Source organism: Triticum aestivum, chromosome 6A, assembly GCF_018294505.1.
Source record: "Triticum aestivum cultivar Chinese Spring chromosome 6A, IWGSC CS RefSeq v2.1, whole genome shotgun sequence".
Taxonomy (NCBI): Eukaryota; Viridiplantae; Streptophyta; class Magnoliopsida; order Poales; family Poaceae; genus Triticum; species Triticum aestivum.
Genome location: NC_057809.1, coordinates 61,493,723 through 61,513,224, shown reverse-complemented (window position 1 = coordinate 61,513,224; position 19,502 = coordinate 61,493,723).

The window sequence follows — 19,502 nt, the reverse complement described above, 5'->3', positions numbered from 1 at the left end:
GACTACATCCTTCATATCCATATGGCTCGAGGAGACGATCTCCACGCCATTAAGTACTTACCCCTCAAGCTCAAAGGACCAGCTCGTCACTGGCTTAAAGGCCTCCCCGAAAGCTCCATTGGAAGTTGGGAAGAGATCGAAGACGCCTTTCGGGCAAATTTTCAAGGGACTTATGTCCGACCTCCGGATGCGGACGATCTGAGTCATATAACTCAACAGCCCGGAGAGTCAGCCCAAAAGCTTTGGAACAGGTTTCTTACTAAAAAGAACCAGATTGTCGACTGTCCGGACGCCGAAGCCTTGGCAGCTTTTAAGAATAGCGTCTGTGACGAATGGCTCGCCAGACACCTCGGCCAAAACAAGCCGAGAATGATGGCTGCATTAACAAGCCTCATGACCCGCTTTTGCGCGGGCGAGGACAGCTGGCTAGCCAGATGCAGCACCAGCGACCCCAGTACATCTGAAGTTAGAGATGGAAACGGGAAATCACGGCGCAACAACAATAACAAACGCGGAATAAAGAAGACAGCACGAAGAGCATGGCAGTACATGCCGGATTCAAAAGCTCTCGGCCAGGTCAAAAGCCGCCCTCTAAAGGCACCAGGGATGAACTGTCCAGCCTCAACAATATTCTGGACCAGGTATGTCAGATCCATAGTACCCCTGGTAAACCCGCTAATCATACCCACAGAGAATGTTGGGTCTTCAAGCAGTCCGGCAAGCTCAATGCCGTACACAAGGGGGAGGATACACCAAGTGAAGACGAGGACGAGCCTCCCAAGCAAGATAATGGGGAACGAAAGAAATTTCTACCAGAAGTCAAAACAGTAAATGCGTTACACGTGATCAAGGGAAAAAACAACGCGGCACTCCAAGGAAAACGTACCCAAGTGCCTGTCACCATGAAGTCCTGCCACTGGTCGTCTCAACCGATCACTTTCGACCATCGCGATAACTCAGCAAGTATCCGACACACAGGATGGGCTGCCCTGGTATTAGACCCAGTAATTGACGGATATCACTTCACATGAGTCTTGATGGACAGTGGCAGCAATCTAAACCTAATATATCAGGATACAATCCGCGAGATGGGGCTAGACCCAACAAAAATTCGCCACAGCAATACTACCTTTAAAGGACTAACGCCAGGCCCGGGGGCTCGTTGTACGGGCTCCCTCCTACCACAAGTTATATTCAGCTCCCCCGATAACTTCCATCGCGAGCATTTAACCTTCCACATCGCTCCGTTCCAAAGTGGCTATCAAGCACTGCTCGGATGCGAAGCTTTCGCTCGCTTTAATGCAATACCACACTACGCCTCCCTCACACTCAAGATGCCCGGTCCACGCGGCATCATTTCAGTGAATGGAAATATCAAGCGATCTCTGCGCACTGAAGAGAGTGAGGCTGCCTTGGCAGCCGCACACTAAAGGCGCCCGGACCAGTGAAAGCATCCAATAGGTCGTCAAGACCTCAGACACAACTAATCATGTCCGGCGCCGCTATTTATCCCGAATAAACGGTCACACCCCTATTTGTCAATACAAGGGGCTCAACGCGCGCAGACAAACGATCATCGTGCTACACCCGTCCAGGAAACGGCACAACAGAGACACAGGCGCAGATGTGCAGCAGGGACCCGCTCCAAGGATTCTTTTTAGATTAAGACCCTGCGTAAACATTTTTTACTGTCTCTTGTTGATACATATCCACCGTTGAGAAGGATGCTGATGTCTTGGCATGTGGCCATGCCAGAACAATGCACGTACCTGGACACAAGGGGCTTCTTACAAAGGCCATTATTTAGGCCCGGTTTATACCACAAAGACCGAATACCTTAGGGAGTGTTCGGCGTCGCGAGTTTGGCCTTATATGCATCAGCTCCGAATCATTGTCTTTGGTCAAATGTTGGGTTTGCCCGGCTCGTGTGTTTTGGTGCCTTACGTTCCGCTTTGCCAGCTAAGGTAGCACCAGGAGAACTACTGCGATTGTGCCCTGGTTCATCCGGACGAGCACCTCAGTAGAGAAAGCCGAAAACTGACTGTCATGATATAGCGTGAGACTGGTCAACCACTCGAGGACCTATTGGAATGTTAGAATTCCTCCACCTTAACGAAGGGCCGTTTTCCGGCCAGGCATGTACGCACCCCGGGATCGGGAGAGTGCGGAGCCACCAGGGGCTATCTAGTAGCCCCACTGTCAAACTCCTATGGCTAAGTGAAAGTGCTAAAGCATTATAGTCCGGTTGCCTCGCTCGCTCCGCTATCACGTCCTTAATAGGACCAAGACGTTGGGTTAAGTGTGAACGCATGTTTTTGCGAGAACCTCCGCATTATATGCGTGGGGGTTGAAGCCGAAGACTGCAATCTTTCAGGTTATACACATGTATACATAAACGGCCGCCCAGGAGGCATCATATTACTTTCAGGCAAAAGTATAAAAATAGCCTTATAAAAATTAATACAAGCATTTCGCTTACAATGAGATTACATATCACTCAAACATAACATTTTTTGAGCACTGGGTCTCTATCAAACGAGCACCCTCAAGAACTTCTTCAAAGTAGTGCTCAGCAGCCATTCGACCTATGGATGAATCCCGCGCTGCAACAGTGGTGGCATCCATCTCCGCCCAGTATGCTTTAACACGGGCAAAGGCCATCCGTGATCCCTCTATGCATGCCGACCTCTTCATCGCATTAATGCGCGGCACCACGTCAAGGAACTGCTGCACCAAGCTAAAATAGCTGTTCGGTTTTGGCCTTTCCGGCCATAGTTGATCCACAACAGACCTCATCGCGAGTCCGAACAACCTATTCAGTTTGGCCCATTCGGCTAATTGGTCATCCAATGAAAGCGGACGCGCGGGAGAATGGAATTGTCTCCAAAATAGCTGGTCTACTTCACGGTCCTTCTGACCCTGGAAGTACTTGGCCGCATCGGCAGCGCTGACCGCCAAATCCATATACACATCCTCTGAACTCCACAGCCGATCCAGAGGGGCATACCGTGGATCTCTGAACGTCCTCCGTAGCATAAAGGATTTCCCAGCTACAATATCCCCGGCTTCCTGTAGCTCCTCCTTCTTTGCCCTCATAGCAGAGTGGAGGTCTTTTCTCGTCGCAGCAACCTTCTCAAGGTCCGATGCCTTCGCTTGGTTTTCCTTTTCAAGAACCGGCAATGGTCGGCGGCGGCTTTTAATTCTATGGCCATCTTGGCCATCTTATCTCGGCTCTTGCCATGCGCGGTCTTCTCGGCTTGCAACTCTTCGGTCGCCTTCAAAGCAGCCACATTACCCAACCTCGCTTGTTCCTTGGATCGGGCAAGTTTGGCCCGCAAGGCTTCAACAGTGGCAGCTCCATCTGCAGTCACAACATATTAAAGATACTGGCATCATGCTTCTCTTGCTATGTGGCGTTTACCAGATAATGACACTTACCCTGTGCCTCGTCAAGCCTTTTGTTAACAAGCTCGATGTCAGCGTCTTCCACATCCAACTGCCGTTCTAAATGGGCAAACTCGCTAGTCCGGCTAGCCACCGAAGCTTCCATCACCTGCACATAGAGGCGGTATGGTTATTACCTGGGAATATGATCCTCTATTCGTCATTGTTTCCGATGACAACCAGAGTCTCAAGGGCTACTATCTACACAGGGCACACCTAGCATGTGCAGGACTATCATACATTCTTTTACGTACCTCAAAGCCTGTCAGTAGACTCATAAAAGCTTCATGCAATCTGCTTTCGGCGGACGAGATTCTCTTCATCACCGTATTCATCAGCACACGGTGTTCATATGAGATGGCCGCTCGCCCCACCAACTCCCTCAGAACATCCGATCGCACACTAGACGGTGCCGGACTCTTTTGTCTGCTCTCTTCGGGAGCCGGACACTGGGAGCTTCGGGGGTCAATGGGATTATCTTCTGGCCTCACCGGACTCGGAGAGGCCCTTCGCGACGACACTTCGCGGTCGCCCGCTTCCGGAGCGGAGGAGTCCGGAGGAGGCGTTTCGCTCTCGATCATCTCTGGAAGAAGATCCCCCGAAGGCGAGCTCATTTGAGAGGGGCTAAGGCCCGAACTGCAAAGATATATGTGGTGGTTATTTTCTCAGAAGAAAAAGATGGCATATCTGTACTATTAAAGTATTTCGGGTCACTTACGACTCGCGGGAGAATTGATCCCCCCGCGGACTTTGTGCGGCAACAGCACCCCCAAGGTAGGACCCTCTGCGGGAGACTTCTTCTCCCGTTTGGAAGCTTCGGCTTCCGAATCCCCGGGCGTAGTCCTTTTCCTCTTCTGGTCGTCTTCCTCCATGGAGACGGTCGCTCCCTCGGTTAGAATGGGCAGCGTTGGGGGCCCGCGTTCGCCCGTATTATTCTCCACAGTATCTTCCTTCAAGGGCTCCGGGCAAGGTGCGGTCTGGAGCATCTTTTCCGATACCGGATTTTCCAAACCCTCGGGGAGGGGGGACGAACACCGAATCAACTTCGCCTTTGTTAGCCAGTCCTGGTCAAAAAGCGAACTCTCAGAAATAACTTCGTAACAAAGGAGAGATAGTATATTCGGCCGAAAGATTCCTTACCTGTTCAGCGGCGCGGTTACTACTCAGGCCCACGTCCTCGGTGATTTCCGGACACTCTACCTGAGGTCTGAAGAATGACTTGTACATCTCCTCATGCGTCAGGCCGAGAAAATTTTGAATGACACGCGGTCCCTCGGGATTGAACTCCCACAAGCGAAGGGGCCGGCATTTGCAAGGCTGGACTTGACGAACCAGCATAACTTGTATTACCGCAACCAAACTGAAATCTCCATTGAAGAGATCTTGAATGCGGCTTTGTAGTAAAGGCACGTCCTTGGCTGGACCCCAGCTTAGACCTCTGCTGATCCATGACATCAGTTGTGGTGGAGGGCCCGAGCGGAAAATAGGGGCGGTCTCCCACTTGGCACTTCTAGGAGACGTGATGTAGAACCACTCCTGTTGCCACAATTCAGACACCTCTGGGATCGAACCTTTGGGCCACGGAGCTCCCGTCATCTTGCGTATTGAGGCACCTCCACACACTGCATGTTGCCCCTCGATCATCTTTGGCTTTACTTCAAAGGTCTTGAGCTACAGGCCAAAGTGAGGGGTAACCCGGAGGAAGGCCTCACACACGACAATAAATGTCGTGCTATGAAGAAAGGAGTCCGGAGCTAGATCATGGAAATCTAGACCATAATAAAACATCAAGCCCCTACCGAAAGGATCCAGAGCAAGGCCTAGACCTCGGAGGAAGTGGGAGACGAACACGACGCTCTCGTTGAGTTCGGGGGAGGGGACAGCCTGCCCTCAGGGAGGCAGCCGATGCAAAATCTCGGCGGTCAGATATCTGGCCTCCCTCAACTTTTTGATGTCTTCTTCCGTGACGGAGGAAGGCACCCATCAGCCTTGAAGGCTAGATCCGGACATGACTGAAGGTTCAGAGCACCTGACCTGAACTTTGGGCGTTTGAGCTTGAGGTGGGGGAAGGATTTGATTGAGCACGGGAGGGGAAAATAAAAGCCTTGTCCCTTTATAAAGAGGATGAATATCAAGCGTCCTCTCCGTGTCCGTTTGGACTTGCCTATAATCTAGGAGTCCTAGAAGCGGTTGGGTTACCCACGCCCGTATTGATGAGAATCCCGGAATACGGGGACACGATCTCTGCTTTAACAAGACGTGCCAAGGAAACCGCCTCGCATGATGCGCTAAGGTGGGATAAAAAATGACTCGGATAAAGGCTTGGCTGTGGTGTGTCACACTACGGAATACGTCAGCAGATTAGATTTGTGTAAATATTATTCTCTCTATGGCAATATGTGGAAACTTATTTTGCAAAGCCTGACACTATCTTTGTGTTCAGAATCTTCTATGAAGTACTTGGAGGAGGAACCCGCCTTGCAATGTCGAAGACAATCTGCGTGCCGGACTCGTCGTCATTGAAGCCTGGTTCAAGGGCTACTGAGGGAGCCCTGGATTAGGGGGTGTCCGGATGGCCGAATTATACCTTCAGCCGGACTCCTGGACTATGAAGATACAAGAATGAAGACTTCGTCCCGTGTCCGGAAGGGACTTTCCTTGGCGTGGAAGGCAAGCTTGGCGATACGGATATGTAGATCTCCTACCATTGTAACCGACTTTGTGTAACCCTAACCCTCTCCGATGTCTATATAAACCGGAGGGTTTTAGTCCGTAGGACAACATACAGAACAACAATCATACCATACGCTAGCTTCTAGGGTTTAGCCTCTCTGATCTCGTGGTAGATCTACTCTTGTACTACCCATATCATCAATATTAATCAAGCAGGACGTAGGGTTTTACCTCCATCAAGAGGGCCCGAACCTGGGTAAAACTTCGTGTCCCTCGCCTCCTGTTACCATCCGGCCTAGACGCACAGTTCGGGACCCCCTACCCGAGATCCGCCGGTTTTGACACTGACAGCCGCTAAACCAGATTGCTATGAAAATAAAGATGAAGATCTAAAAGTTATTGATGTGTCCCCTATTAAATCTTTGTTTTGCAATATGAATCTTTATAATGATGGGACTCAATATGATCCACCTTTACCTAGAAGGCGTTCCAAAAATTCGGTGATTTTAGATCTTGATGCTAAAATTGATAAAAGTGGGATTGAAGAATTTAAAACCCTAGATGTTGCTAAATCCACTATTTTGGATTTCAAGGAATTTAATTATGAAAATTTCTCTTTGATTGATTGTATTTCCTTGTTGCAATCCGTGCTAAATCCTCCTCACGCTTATAGTCAAAATAAAGTGTTTACTAAACATATCGTTGATGCCTTCATGCAATCTTATGAAGAAAAACTTGAGTTGGAAGTTTCTATCCCTAGAAAACTTTATGATGAGTGGGAACCAACTATTTAAATTAAGATTAAAGATCATGAATGCTATGCTTTATGTGATTTGGGTGCTAGTGTTTCCATGATTCCAAAAACTTTATGTGATTTGTTAGGTTTCCGTGATTTTGATGATTCCTCTCTAAACTTGCACCTTGCGGATTCCACTATTAAGAAACCTATGGGAAGAATTAATGATGTTCTTATTGTTGCAAATAGGAATTATGTACCCGTAGATTTTATTGTTCTTGACATAGATTGCAATCCTTCATGTCCTATTATTCTTGGCAGACCTTTCCATAGAACGATTGGTGCAATTATTGATATGAAAGAAGGAAATATTAGATTCCAATTTCCATTAAGGAAAGGCATGGAAAACTTTCCTAGAAAGAAAATTAAATTACCTTATGAATCTATTATGAGAGCCACTTATGGATTGCCTACCAAAGATGGCAATACCTAGATCTATCCTTGCTTGTTATGCCTACCTAGGGGCGTTAAACGATAGCGCTTGTTGGGAGGCAACCCAATTTTTTTTATTCCTTGCCTTTTGCTCCTGTTTAGTAATAAATAATTTATCTAGCCTCTGTTTTGGTTGTGTTTTTTGTGTTTAATTAGTGTTTGTGCCAAGTAGAACCGTTGGGAAGACTTGGGGAAAGTCTTGTTAATCTTGCTGTAAAAAACAGAAACTTTAGCGCTCACGAGAACTGCTGACATTTTTATTTGGAAAGGTCTATTTAGTTAATTATTTTTGCAGATGATTAATAGATAAATTACTCACGTCCAGAAATTTATTTTAGAATTTTTGGGGTTCCAGATATAGCGCTAGCTACAGATTTCTACAGACTATTCTGTTTTTGACAGATTCTGTTTTTCGTGTGTTGTTTGCTTATTTTGATAAATCTATGGCTAGTAAAATAGTTTATAAACCATAGAGAAGTTGGAATACAGTAGGTTTAACACCAATATAAATAAATAATGAGTTCATTACAGTACCTTGAAATGGTCTTTTGTTTTCTTTTGCTAACGGAGCTCACGAGATTTTCTACTTTGAGTTTTGTGTTGTGAAGTTTTCACGTTTTGGGTAAAGATTTGATGGATAATGGAACAAGGAGTTGCAAGATCCTAAGCTTGGGGATTCCCATGGCACCCTCAATATAATCTAAGGACACCTAAAAGCCAAATCTTGGGGATGCCCCGAAAGGCATTCCCTCTTTTCGTCTACTTCTATCGGTAACTTTACTTGGAGCTATATTTTTATTCACCACATTATATGTGTTTTGCTTGGAGCGCCTTATATGATTTGAGTCTTTGCTTTTTAGTTTGCCACAATCATCCTTGTTGTACGCACCTTTTGAGAGTGCCATACATGATTTGGAATTTGTTAGAATACTCTATGTGCTTTGCTTATACCTTTTGAGTTATATAGTTTTGCTCTAGTACTTCACTTATATCTTTTAGAGCATGGTGGTGGATTTGTTTTATAGAAACTATTGATCTATCATGTTTCACTTAGATTATTTTGAGAGTATTAAATAGCATGGTAATTTTCTTAAAATCCTAATATGCTAGGTATTCAAGATTAGTAAATTTTTTCTTATGAGTGTTTTGAATACTAAGAGAAGTTTGATGCTTGATGATTGTTTTGAGATATGGAGGTAATAATATCAAAGTCATGCTAGTTGAGTAGTTGTGAATTTAAGAAGTTCTTGTGTTGAAGTTTGCAAGTCCCGTAGCATGCACGTATGGTAAACGTTATGTAACAAATTTGAAACATGAGGTGTTATTCGATTGTCCTCCTTATGAGTGGCGGTCTTTTCCTACCAACCTATCCCTCTAGGAGCATGCGCGTAGTGCTTTGGTTTTTGATGACTAGTAGATTTTTGCAATAAGTATGTGAGTTCTTTATGACTAATGTTGAGTCCATGGATTATACGCACTCTCACCCTTCCATCATTGCTAGCCTCTTCGGTACCGTGCATGCCCTTTCTCACATTGAGAGTTGGTGCAAACTTCGCTGGTGCATCCAAACCCTGTGATATGATACACTCTTTCACACATAAACCTCCTTATATCTTCCTCAAAACATTCACCATACCTACCTATTATGGCATTTCCATAGCCATTCCGAGATATATTGCCATGCAACTTTCCACCATTCCGTTTATCAGGACACATTCATCATTGTCATATTGCTTAGCATGATCATGTAGTTGACATAGTATTCGTTACATGTCACTCTTGGTTCATTGCATATCCTGGTACACTGCCGGAGGCATTCATATAGAGTCATCTTTTATTCTAGCATCGAGTTGTAATCATTGAGTTGTAAATAAATAGAAGTGTGATGATCATCATTTTCTAGAGCATTGTCGCAAGTGAGGAAATATAAAAAAAGAGAAAGGACATAAAAAAAGAGAAAGGCCCAAAAAAAGAGAGAAAGAGAGAAGGGACAATGTTATTATCCTTTGCCACACTTGTGCTTCAAAGTAGCACCATAATCTTCATGATAGAGAGTCTCTTGTTTTGTCACTTTCATATACTAGTGGGAAATTTTCATTATAGAACTTGGCTTGTATATTCCAACAATGGGCCTCCTCAAGTGCCCTAGGTCTTCATGATCAAGCAAGTTGGATGCACACCCACTTAGTTTCTTTTGTTGAGCTTTCATACATTTATAGCTCTAGTGCATCCGTTGCATGGCAATCCCTACTCCTTGCATTAACATCAATCGATGGGCATGTCCATAGGCCATTGATTAGCCTCGTTGATTTGAGACTTTCTCCTTTTTGTCTTCTCCACATAACCCCCTCATTATATTCTATTCCACCCACAGTGCTATATCCATGGCTCGCGCTCATATATTGCGTGAAAGTTTATAGGTTTGAGATTACTAAAGTATGAAACAATTGCTTGGCTTGTCATCGGGGTTGTGCATGATGAGAGCATTCTTGTGTGATGAAAATGGAGCATGACTAAACTATATGATTCTGTAGGGATGAACTTTCTTTGGCCATGTTATTTTGAGAAGACATAATTGCTTAGTTACTATGCTTGAAGTATTATTATTTTTATGTCAATATGAACGTTTTTCTTGAATATTCGGATCTGAATATTCATGCCACAATTAAGAAGAATTACATTCATGCCAAGTAGCACTCCGCATCAAAAATTCTGTTTTTATCATTTACCTACTCGAGGACGAGCAGGAATTAAGCTTGGGGATGCTTGATACGTCTCCAACATATCTATAATTTTTGATTTCTCCATGCTATATTATCTATCGTTTTGGACATTATTGGGCTTTATTATCCACTTTTATATTATTTTTGGGACTAACCTATTAACCGGAGGCCCAACCCAGAATTGCTGTTTTTTTGCCTATTTTAGGGTTTCGAAGAAAAGGAATATCAAACGGAGTCCAAACGGAATGAAACCTTCGGGAACGTGATTTTCTCACCGAACATGATCCGGGAGACTTGGACCCTACGTCAAGAAACAAAGGAGGAGGCCACGAGGTAGGGGGCGCGCCTACCCCCCCCCCCCCAGGCGCGCCCTCCGCCCTCGTGGGCCCCCTGTTGCTCCACCGACGTACTCCTTCCTCCTATATATACCTACATACCCCAAACGATCAGATACGGAGCAAAAACCCTAATTCCACCGCCGCAACTTTCTGTATCCACGAGATCCCATCTTGGGGCCTGTTCCGGAGCTCCGCCGGAGGGGGTATCCATCACGGAGGGCTTCTACATCAACACCATAGCCCCTCCGATGAAGTGTGAGTAGTTCACCATAGACCTACGGGTCCATAGTTATTAGCTTGATGGCTTCTTCTCTCTTTTTGGATCTCAATACAAAGTTCGCCCCCTCTCTTCTGGAGATCTATTCTATGTAATCTTCTTTTTGCGGTTGTTTGTTGAGACTGATGAATTGTGGGTTTATGATCAAGTCTATCTATGAACAATATTTGAATCTTCTCTGAATTCTTTTATATATGATTGGTTATCTTTGCAAGCTCTTCGAATTATCAGTTTGGTTTGGCCTACTAGATTGATCATTCTTGCAATGGGAGAAGTGCTTAGCTTTGGGTTCAATCTTGCGGTGTCCTTTCCCAGTGACAGTAGGGGCAGGAAGGCACGTATTGTATTGTTGCCATCGAGGATAACAAGATGGGGTTTTCATCATATTGCATGAGTTTATCCCTCTACATCATGTCATCTTGCTTAAGGCGTTACTCTGTTTTCATGAACTTCATACTCTAGATTCATGCTGGATAGCGGTCGATGAGTGGAGTAATAGTAGTAGATGTAGGCAAGAGTTGGTCTACTTGTCTCGGACGTGATGCCTATATACATGATCATACCTAGATATTCTCATCACTATGCTCAATTCCGTTAATTTCTCAACAGTAATTCGTTCACCCACCGTAAAATACTTATGCTCTTGAGAGAAGCCACTAGTGAAACCTATGGCCCCCGGGTCTATCTTCATCATATTTATCTTCCAATACTTAGTTATTTCCTTTGCTTTTTTACTTTGCTTTTATTTTACCTTGCATCTTTATCACAAAAATACCAAAAATATTATCTTATCATATCTATCAGATGTCACTCTCGTAAGTGGCCATGTAGGGATTGACAACCCCTTATCGCGTTGGTTGCGAGGATTTATTTGTTTTGTGCAAGTACAAAGGACTCGCGCGTAGCCTCCTACTGGATTGATACCTTGGTTCTCAAAAATTGAGGGAAATACTTATGCTACTTTGCTGCATCATCCCTTCCTCTTCGGGGAAAACCAACGTAGTGCTCAAGAGGTAGCAGGCCAGAGCTTTCCGTCATGGGTTTTATTGGTTAACAACTCATGCTGATGTAGAGGACCTCGTCAACAGGTGTGATGGATGTCAGAAATTTGCACGACGAGCCCATGTGTCGGCTCAAGAATTGAGGATGATTCCAATTACTTGGCCGTTTGTAGTTTGGGGGCTTGATATGGTTGGACCTTTCAAAAGATCCAAGGACAAGAAGACCCACCTTTCTGTGGCGGTTGATAAGTTTACTAAGTGGGTAGAGGCAGAGCCAGTCAGTAAATGTGATGCAGCAACGGCGGTTCAATTCATGAAAAAGGTGATCTTCCATTTTGGCTTTCGACACAGCATTATAACAGACAATGGCACTAATCTCTCTAAGGGTTCTATGGAAGAATTTTGTCAACATGAGCATATCCGGCTCGATGTATCGTCAGTGGCTCACCCTCAATCCAATGGTCAAGATGGGAGAGCAAACCAAGAGATTTTGAAAGGCATCAAACCCCGGCTTATGGTTCCCCTGCAGAGGATGTCGGGTTGTTGGGTTGAGGAGTTACCTTCTGTGTTATGGAGCATCAATACCACCCCAAACAGATCTACGTGATACACACCTTTCTTCATGGTTTACGGAGCAGAGGCAGTTCTCCCTAGTGACATCCGTCATGACTCACCTCGTGTGGCAGCTTATGTTGAAGCTGACAATGAAAGAGCATGTCAAGAAGCACTTGACCTGTTGGATGAGGAGCGTGACATCACAGCGGCACATTCGGCGATTTACCAGCAAGATCTGCGTCGTTATCACAGCCGCCGGGTTAAAACCAGAACTTTCCAAGAAGGCGACCTCGTGCTCCGGCTTATCCAGGATCAGACTGATATGCACAAGTTATCCCCACCTTGGGAAGGACCCTTTGTGGTCAGCAAGAATCTAAATAATGGGTCATATTTCCTTATCAATGTTCGAGACCACAAGGACTCACACACATCGGAGGAAGAGACCCGCCGACCCTGGAACATTGCTCACCTTAGGCCTTACTACACTTGAGCCACCGGCTCTTCCAATGTACATATTTTGACAATGTATATATTATGATCGATATAATAAAGCCGGCATCCCTGCTAAAGCATGGCCTCTGTCGTTTTCTCATCTTTAAATAATGGGTTTTTGGTCACATGTGGCCTTCTGCTTTATACAGCAAAGTTATGATTACCCTTTGATCTGGCTTATAGGCCACATAAAAAAACTTGGGGGCTTACTACCCAGGTTAAAGGGACCAAAGAGAGTCTGTTGCAAAAGCACGACTCAAACATAGGCACCCCTTGAGCACAGCTCAAAATATTCCTTGGGGCTCTTTTGTTCTAAAGAACAAAGAGTTCATAACTTTGTGATAGGCTAGAAAAGCCAGGCTTGGAAGCCAGGTGTATTCACCTAAAACCCCGGGTTATCCTGCCTGTATGCCAGATGCTTCTCCAATAGGTAATCCTGATTGACCCGCCGAACACTTAACAGTCAATCTTTTAAACAAGACCTTGAACTTGTTAAGGTTAAAATGCCGGTTTGTCATGAGAGGGCACGGTTTACAGAAATCAAGGAGAAGCTCAGGCTGATAAAGCCACCTTCCTTGAAACTTGGATAAATTGGCTTGTGATGCACGATGCTACTCTGACCCCGCGTACTCCTGATAAGTCTATCTTTAAATAAGAACTGAACTTATCTGGGTTAAAATGTCGATTGGGTAATGTGAGTGCCGGCTCACGGAAAGCGCGTACCTTCCAGTGGCTAATGCTAGTTTCATTGAAGAAGATATTTTGGTTTGGCGGCCTATGAAAGCCTTGGATTTTTTGTTGTTTGTTGCTTTGAACGTCTTTTTGAGATTTTTTCTTTTGTGACATAGTAATATATGGTGGAGAACCAAGAAGGCTTATAATGCCTTCTCAGTCTTATATGACATTAACCGGTGTTTATTGACCCGGCCTGGTTTTGACTAATAAGTCGCCAGTATGAAATAAAGATATATCCGGTGTTTATTGACCCTGTCCAGCTTTCTTCATAAGCCGGCCATCTCTAATAGTTACCAGTGCTCGGAGCTTTAGGCTATCACCCTTACTGCATTGGCTTGATAAACCAACAAGTGTGATCAAATATCACATGTATGATATATTTTTAATCATATATGATTATTATTTCAAGCAACCTTGGTTATAAATCATGATAAGTTCATGTTGGGGCAATATAACCCATCCAGCGGTAAACCGCCAGGACACTTTTTATCTGTTGTATGCAGGAACAGATTTCAAGATTGATAATATCATCAGGTATATATAGCATATCTTTGCATGACGGATAAAGAAGTATTATAAACAGCGCAATATGCACGATGGCATAATAGAACAAGAAGTTTAAAGCTAGCCTATTACAAGGCATTTGGAGCCTAAAAGGATAACTGTTTTCAGTCTCACATACAGTAGATGATAAACTGGCCCCGGTTCATGAATCTTGACCCGGTTGACTTGAAGGTTGCGACTCATCCCTTATCGGTTCTTCCTCCTCCACCGTCTGGAAGTTGGGTTTGGACCAGTCGAAGCCACGTACGTTGACAAATTCAGCCTCATCATCAATCAGGTCAGACGGATCAATCAGGTCAAACGAATCGGCGGGATTAAGTCCATCACTTTATATGAAGGAGTCGCCATCTTTTGATTATTTGCATCATAACCTGGCTGATACTTGGTGAGGTTGGTCTCTTCGGCAATTATTGTTGCATGAGGGAAAATATCCTTGACACAAGCAGCAAAGTCTTGTTGGTCGGAAGGAGTTCCATCTTCCTTGAGACTGGGATATCCGCTGGCTACGTCCGCCGGGTCTAATTCCGGTACCCAGGCATTAGCATGGCTTAGAGCTGTCACAACTCCGGTTCTAGCACAAGATCACTTGATTTCTTGGAACCTAGTGGGCAAGATGGACAACTTCTTCAAGACATCACTTAATAGATCCGGCACTTGATTTGCTGGGGAGATAGTGGCAAGAGTTCACTGAGCTCCAGTGTACAATTGTTCAACAAGCGTGTAAACCTCCTTGAGCTTTACCAGCGTATCTCGGCTCAGATTGCTGCTCCTAGGACCTGTAAAGTTTACACAATTGTTTAAGTGGCGGTATCTATTATGATGACAAAATACTCACTTTGAGTAAGTAACAAGGTGACTTACCAAAGATTGCAGAAACCATCCGAGACACACAGTTCTTTAAACCGGTGAGTTCAGCGGTAACCTCTTCCAGAGCCGCCTCGGCTTTCTCAGCCCGCTGCGTCAAGGCAGTCTTCTCATTTCCCCAAGCCTCTTTCTCCGCAGTAAAGCTGGTTTTCAATTTCTCTGCTTCAGACACACTCAACAGGAATTTAGATTCACCCTTCTTTGTCTCAGTCTCCTGAGCCGCCAGCCGGGTCTTGGCCTCGGACAATTGAGCTTCCAGTTCAGTGGTTGCAGCCTGCATATAGTATAAGTTCGTTAAGTTTCATGGTAGGTTATAAAAAATAAGTCCCAAGTGATTTGCAAGCAACAACACTTGGCACTTGGGGTGGGGGGCTAATGTCTGTCAGCGCAAAGTCTTCAAAGGAATTGGCTCTTTCTAGAAAGTCCCAAGTGATTTGTGAGCAATAACACTTAGCACTTGGGGGCTAATGCATATTGCTTGTGTTCCTGTTAAAGATGAGTCGGGTGTGCTATTGATAGACCCAGCTGACTCATGAGGGATATCTAGTCAAGTTTTGGTCTCTTGCATAATGACTAATAGGAACTGCTCACCCATACTGATTAAGCCGGCCCTTGGGGACTACGGATCCAAAGTTGTGCTATCATCAGAATCATTTAAAAGTTTGTTAATCGGACTTGAAGGAAGTCTATAACAAGAAGTTTATAAACATTTCAAGTCTACAGATCATTCAAGTTTATCATGATCAGAAGACTTGGGGGCTGGCAGGGTATAGATATAAGCCGGATAACATACCCGATACTTTTGGTGCATCGGTTTGACGATCTCAATTTCTAAATCACGGCTGGAGTGTGATAACCCACAAGTATAGGGGAACGCAACAGTTTTCCAGGGTAGAGTATTCAACCAAAATTTATTGATTCGACACAAGGGGAGCCAAAGAATATTCTCAAGTATTAGCAACTGAGTTGTCAATTCAACCACACCTGGAAACTTAACATCTGCAACAAAGTGTTTAGTAGCAAAGTAATATGATAGTAGTGATAACGGTAGCAAAAGGTAACAGTAGAAAAAGTAATGTTTTTGGTATTTTGTAGTGATGATAGCAATAGCAACGGAAAAGTAAATAAGCAAAGAACAATATATGGAAAGCTCGTAGGCAATGGATCGTTGATGGAGAATTATGCCGGATGCAGTTCATCATGTAACAGTCATAACCTAGGGTGACACAGAACTAGCTCCAGTTCATTGATATAATGTAGGCATGTATTCCGAATATAGTCATATGTGCTTATGGAAAAGAACTTGCATGACGTCTTTTGTACTACCCTCCCGTGGCAGCGGGGTCCTTACGGAAACTAAAGGATATTAAGGCCTCCCTTTAATAGAGAACCGCAATAAAGCATTAACACATAGTGAATACATGAACTCCACAAACTACGGTCATCACCGGTAAGTATCCCGATTATTGTCACTTCGGGGTTAACGGATCATAACACATAATAGGTGACTATAGACTTGTAAAATAGGATCAAGAACACTCATATATTGATGAAAACATAATAGGTTCAGATCTGAAATCATGGCACTCGGGCCCTAGTGACAAGCATTAAGCATAGCAAAGTCATAGCAACATCAATCTCAGAACATAGTGGACACTAGGGATCAAACCCTAACAAAACTAACTCGATTACATGATAGATCCCATCCAATCCATCACCGTCCAGCAACCCTACGACGGAATTACTCACGCATGGCGGTGAGCATCATGAAATTGGTGATGGAGGATGGTTGATGAAGACGATGGCGACGGATTCCCCTCTCCGGAGCCCCGAACGGACTCTAGATTAGCCCTCCTGAGAGGTTTTAGGGCTTGGCGGCGGCTCCATATCGTAAAACGCGATGATTTCTTCTCCCTGATTTTTTTCTCATCAAAACTCAATATATGGAGGTGGAGTTGGAGTCGGAGATGCAACAGGGGGCCCACGAGGTAGGGGGCGCGCCCCCCACCCTTGTGCCAAAACGGTGGGCCCCCTTGCCTTCATCTTTGCCAGGTATTTTTCTTATTTTCTGAAAAGTTTCTCCATGAAGTTTCAGGTCATTCCGAGAACGTTTGCTCCTGCACATAAATAACACCATGGTAATTCTGCTGAAAACAATGTCAGTCCGGGTTAGTTCCATTCAAATCATGCAAGTTAGAGTCCAAAACAAGGGCAAAAGTGTTTGGAAAAGTAGATACGTTGGAGACGTATCAACTCCCCCAAGCTTAAAACTTTGCTTGTCCTTAAGCAATTCAGTTGACAAACTGAAAGTGATAAAGAAAAACTTTTACAAACTCTGTTTGCTCTTGTTGTTGTAAATACGTAAAGCCAGCATTCAAGTTTTCAGCAAAGATTATAACTAACCACATATGCAATAACGCATAGGTCTCAAGTTTACTCATATCAATAGCATAATCAACTAGCGAGCCATAATAATAAAACTTGGATGACAACACTTTATCAAAACAATCATAATATGATATAACAGGATGGTATCTCGCTAGCCCTTTCTGAGACCGCAAAACATAAATGCAGAGCACCTTTAAAGACCAAGGATTGACTAGACATTGTAATTCATGGTAAAAGAGTCAAGTCATGCTCAATGTAAACTAACAATAATGAATGCAAATGGCAGCAGTGCTCTCCAACTGGTGCTTTTTAATAAGAGGATGATGACTCAGCATAAAAGTAAATAGATAGGTCCTTCGCAGAGGGAAGCAGGGATTTGTAGAGGTGCCAGAGTTCGGTTTTGAAATAGAGGTGAATAATATTTTGAGCGGTATACTTTCATTGTCAACATAACAACCAAGAGATGGTGATATCTTCCATGATACACACATTATAGGCGGTTCCCAAACAGAATGGTAAAGTTTATACTCCCCCTTCCACCAACAAGCATCAATCCATGGCTTGCTCAAAACAACGAGTGCCTCCAACTAAGAAGAGTCCCAGGGGGATTTTCGTTTGCAATTATTTTGATTTAGTTTGCATAAAGCATGGGACTGGGCATCCCGGTGACCAGCCATTTATCTCGTGAGTGAGGAGCGGAGTCCACTCCTCTTGAGAATAACCCGCCTAACATGGAAGATACAGAGAGCCCTAGTTGATACATGAGCTATTCAAGCATACAAAATAGGATATTTATTTGAAGGTTTAGAGTTTGGCACATACAAATTTACTTGGAACGACAGGTAGATACCGTATATAGGTAGGTATAGTGGACTCATGTGGACTAACTTTGGGGTTTAAGGGATTGGATGCACAAGCAGTATTCCCACTTAGTACAGGTGAAGGCTAGCAAAAGATTGGGAAGCGACCAGCTAGAGAGCGACAACAGTCATGAACATGCATTAAAATTAATCAACACCGAATGCAAGCATGAGTAGGATATAATCCACCATGAACATAAATATCGTGAAGGCTATGTTGATTTTGTTTCAACTACATGCGTGAACATGTGCCAAGTCAAGTCACTTAAATCATTCAGAGGAGGATACCACCCTATCATACCACATCATAACCATTTTAATAGCATGTTGGCACGCGAGGTAAACCATTATAACTCATAGCTAATCAAGCATGGCACAAGAAACTATGATCTCTAGTTGTCATTGCAAACATGTTTATTCATAATAGGCCGAATCAAGAACGATGAACTAATCATATTTACAAAAACAAAAGAGGTCGTGTTCATACCAGCTTTTCTCATCTCAGTCAGTCCATCATATATCATCATAATTGCCTTTCACTCGCATGACCGAACGATGTGAATAATAATAATAGTGCACGTGCATTGGACTAAGCTGGAATCTGCAGGCATTCAATAAACAGGAGAAGACAAGGCAATATGGGCTCTTTTGTCAGATAAACAATAATGCATATAAGAGCCACCTCAACAATTTAATCATGGTCTTCTCCTATTGACCCCAAAGAAAAGGAAAGAAATAAAACTATTTACACGGGAAAGCTCCCAACAAGCAAAAGATGAACATGAAATATTTTTGGGTTTTCTTTTTAATTACTACTACAAGCATGAAAAGTAAATTAATTAAAAGCTACAACTATTTTTTTTGTTTTTTTCTTAAGGTTTATTAAACACACAAGAAGAAAGCATAAAAAGGAAAATATCCTAGCATGGATGATACAATGAAAAAGTATGAGCACCGACATCTAGCAATGAGTGTGTGAACATAAATGTAATGTCGGTGGGAAATACGTACTCCCCCAAGCTTAGGCATTTGGCCTAAGTTGGTCTATGGCCATGGCTGGCCTGGCGGATATCCATAATAATAGTTGTTGGGGTCGTACTATGATGAGGAAGATGAAGGCTCAGATTGCCACTCGCTGACAATCATCTCCGGATCCCACTGGTAATAAGACTACCGTGAAGGATCAAATTGTGGTTCCGGCTCTAGCTCCTCGGCTGGTGCAGGGTTCCGGTAGGCGTGGATAACTGTCAACAAAACAAGGTACGTGCCTACAGTCAAATCAAACAAAGAAGGAGCAGGCAAGGTAATAGTCTCTGGATGATGTTTATTAAAGAACAATTGATATTTAAGCTCTCCTTCC